This window comes from Lactuca virosa, chromosome 8 (genome assembly GCF_052849685.1).
Source record: "Lactuca virosa cultivar CGN04683 chromosome 8, Lactuca_virosa_CGN04683_v6, whole genome shotgun sequence".
NCBI classification, from domain to species: domain Eukaryota; kingdom Viridiplantae; phylum Streptophyta; class Magnoliopsida; order Asterales; family Asteraceae; genus Lactuca; species Lactuca virosa.
In genome coordinates, this window is record NC_136433.1 from 326,554,788 (window position 1) to 326,558,751 (window position 3,964).

The 3,964-nt window shown below is 35.3% G+C and overlaps 1 long non-coding RNA gene across 5 annotated transcripts; it reads left to right on the plus strand.

The window, feature by feature from the left end:
• Positions 1-368: 368 nt before the first annotated feature.
• Positions 369-3,642, plus strand: LOC145133951 (uncharacterized). Of its 5 annotated transcripts, none has more exons than XR_013718839.1 (4): positions 369-1,284; positions 1,435-1,582; positions 1,898-2,727; positions 3,028-3,642. It is a non-coding gene; the product is annotated as an uncharacterized LOC145133951 (long non-coding RNA). The 5 variants fall into 5 exon arrangements; XR_013718836.1 differs by adding an exon at positions 1,667-1,714 and having other exon boundaries at positions 370-1,284; positions 1,898-3,642; XR_013718838.1 differs by having other exon boundaries at positions 370-1,284; positions 1,898-2,020; positions 2,195-3,642.
• Positions 3,643-3,964: the final 322 nt, after the last annotated feature.

A 3,964-nucleotide genomic window follows, 5' to 3' on the forward strand; every position in this document is an offset into this window, starting at 1 on the left:
CAATTTGGAAACAACCCTTTGACATGTCATTTATTAATATTACATCATTGTATTTCCAACAAAAAAAAAATTATACACAATGTACTTTAGTTTTTACCTGATGGCAATGCATTTCAATTTTCTTATCCGTAATAGCAATTTACTTTCACTGAATTTTTTTTTCGATACTCTTGAACTAAAACCTTACGCCACTCGTGGGTCGTGCTTAGCACGGCCTTTAGATTTCCCTAGTATATATATATATATATATATATATATATATATATATATATATATATATATATATATATATAAACCCTATTTCTCTCGTGTCTCAAAAATCAAATTTACATGGTTCAATGGTCGCCACGTCATTTTCTTTCTAAACGATGCACGTTGACATACATGATCTTTCACCGTTTAATCTCCTCCTCCGCGTTACTTCGCTCATAGACACTTGTTTCCGACCACCGTTTCTCTCTTTTGCCTCTTCGGTCTTCTACCCTTTCTTTACGTCTCTTCCCAACTCTCCAACAATCGTCTCAATGACATTTTAATGTTTATCGCCGCTTCCAAAAAACGATGCTTCGAATCAACACGACAATCCATACGCCTGTTCCATGCTCCTTTCTTTCTTTGTCTTCGATCCCCTTCTTGTCTATTCCTTTCCCCCTCCCCGTTTTTTGAAATTCGTTCTTCTGAGATCGTATTGCCACAAGTGAAATCCTCTTTTTTTTCTCGCAATCTATTCTCTTCCATCGCCCACTCTCTTTCATGCCTTCATCGGTGCCCCAACTCTTCTTCTGGTTAAATTTTGATAGTTGACAATGCATCCTCTTTCCCCATATGGTTTTATCCAACCAAACCTTGCTTCCAACGACACCTTCACATCTTCCTTTGTTAACATCACCCCAAATTGATTTACCAAGATTCCTACAAGAATTAGTTCATCGTCTTTGTTTTAGGGTTTTTTTTTTCTTCAAAATCTTCGCCTGGGTGCCCATGGATGCCTCTCCCGATCTTGAATTTTATTGCATTTATGTATTATACATGTTTACATAACTTATTTCTATATTTATCAAAGCCCGTCCGTGGATGCCTCTCCCGATCTTGAATTTTATTGCATTTTTTTTTCTTCAAAATCTTCGCCTGGGTGCCCATTGATGGTTCTATCTTTGCATCATAATGGAATTCTTGAGTGTTGATACACTGGCTATAGCACAAATTATGGGAATGTTGAAGCTAACTATCCAGGGAATCCACCCTGCAAGTTATGGCATTAGTTCCTTGAAACAAATGAATCCTGTAAGTTATCACTTTTTCATTTTAATTGCTGTGTTTGTGGTGTAGTTTGTTCACTACTACAATCGTCTACTTTTCCTTCCCATTTGTTTTGTTTCTTAGAAGTTATATTTTTTGGGTCTAAATTATTGTATCACTATTACAAACTATCAGGTGCAGGTGCAGCCTGGTGTAAAAGTTTCCTGAGTATGGACCTGGACCTGATGGATCTGGGGGAACGTACGATATTGAAAGGCTCAAGTACACTGATAGACCATTATATGCGAGGCTCTGGACTCTTGTATCGCTTATTGGAGCTATGGTAATTTGAATTGTATGCTAGGCTACACCCGTTAGAATGCTTACAGTTTGACTTAATGTGTACTGCATCTTCTTTTTCAAATAGTTTTGTTGAACTCAACACAAATGAAAATTTATTTCGATAGAGTTCTTGGTATGTTTTCTCTTTTCTCTTGATTTATTGTGTTGTAATTTTTACTTGATTTTTTAGTTTTAATTTTTTTATAAGATCATTGAGGTGTCACACAAACCCTAAAATTCAGATGAAATTTTAAGGTGGCCGGTGGACTTATATTTTATATTTATCGGTGTAATGCTGTGGAAATCAAAATTGCAGTGATTGTCATCATCATCGTCGTGCCTCTTGCTTTCAATAACAAACAAAAATCACTCAAAATTGCAGCTGTATGAAATGAGGGACACACCGAAGAATACGAAACTTTTACGCCTGTCACCCAAGGTATGTAAATCTCAAAACCCCAATTTTTTTCTCTTATTCAGTTCATCTTTTGATATTTGGATTGGAATAACCCTGATATGTATTTCGGTATGTTTTAATTTGAGTGCAAGAACAGGAGAACTTAACGATTTCTCCAAACCCGATTCTCAATTTTATTTGATTTGTAACTTGTAGGTCAACAATTAAAGGCTTCTCTCTTAATCAGTTATGATCCAACCGGACCATCTCGCCTATTTTATACAATTTAAGATGCCTAAGCATAATCATACATCCATATTTCTTCTATCACTGGTGATTCATAATTTTCTCGAGCCATAAGAAACCATTACAAGATAAATCTTTATTTTTGAAGATTCATAATCATCCAAAGTCTATAGATATAATAAGAATCTGAAATGGTCAAAATTTTGTTTTATTGTCCGTCCGACCATAGAAAAGCTTATGATCACTGGCAGAGAAACTATTGAAGAGTGCAAGAACAAAATCTACTAAAACTGAAAACAAAGCTCAATTCTGGTTGCTAGGGTTTCAGAAACTGCAATGCAACACCGATAATTACATCTCCTCAAAAGCCAAATTCCAATAGCAGAGATTAGGCAAATAACCTTGATGATGACGTGATAAAGAAGCAGATCGAACCCGTGATGTGTAAGACTTCAAAAGTTTACTGAAATCTTACACCCGTGCAAAAGCCGCTTGTTCTTATGGTGAGTACTCCGTTATGTTGCAATCACAATACAGATGAATCAAGGTGTGCCCTTTAAGAGACTGATAAATTTCCAACAAACGTCCCAATCCTCCTTAGTAACAGAAAAAAATAAGAATCAGATACTAACACTTTTAATTCTGTTTCTTAAGGTTAGCAAAGTTAGCAGTTGTTTCTTGTCCAATTTCACAAAAGATATGTTACCCAAAAATCAATATCATATCTACTTTAAAAGTCGGTTCTCTACCCATATTGTCAAAAAAAAAAAAAAATAATCTTCTCTCTCTATGTATTTTTGTAGTCACATTGTTACAATTTATTGGCAAGTCTGTCATGCCTCATGTAAGAAATGCAGCCTAACAGTTCAACCACGTTCCATGCAAAAGATGTAAATGCCCTGTTCATCCTTGTCATCTAAAAGCCTCTTTACTAAGGTTTGCAGATCCTACCTATATGGCTTGCCATCCCATCTGGATAATGACAATTATTCATTAGCTCCCCACCTGGGGTGGCCTTGAAACCCGGTAACCTTCATCGTTTCAAGATTGCATTTATCCTTGTTCCCATTGTAAGAATGTTGTATTTTGAATGATTTTTATAGGTCAAATAATGCAATAGATGATGAAGGCATATTTATGTATCAGATAGTATCTATTTTAATCCTACTTTTGAAAGGATATTCAATGATTTACAACCAAGAGAAGTTACTCTTGTAACTTGTAGGATACCACTGTATTCTGGTACCTCACACGAAGTACTACTTGGTTTATTGTTATTTTCTAATATTGAAGATTCATAATTGTATACTAAAAGGGATAGCTGGTTATACAAGACCTGATCTTGAAAGTGATAGTGAAGCAGAATACATTAAAAATGATGACTTCCTCTTGGCAATAATCCCAGTGGCCACAACTGTTACGAGAACATTTATGCTTTTCACTTTTTATAAAATTTTCATATCAAAGGAACGCCACCAAAGAAATTTTCTTTGTTCCATTTCCTCGGGTGTTAAAATTTAATATTTATATGTTGAAGTGTCATGTTGGTGATTTCATTCGTGACTCATCATTTCTTGCTTCACAATCAGAGTCCAAGAAGCAATTTGTTCATAACCTTGCCAATCGACTTGAAGAGTAATATTGGGACCAAGTTTCTCACTTTTCAGAGAAAGAATCCCCATGTTGTATAAAGCCTAGCTTATCTATCCTAAGTAGGTTTGCGTGATATTTTAACATGTA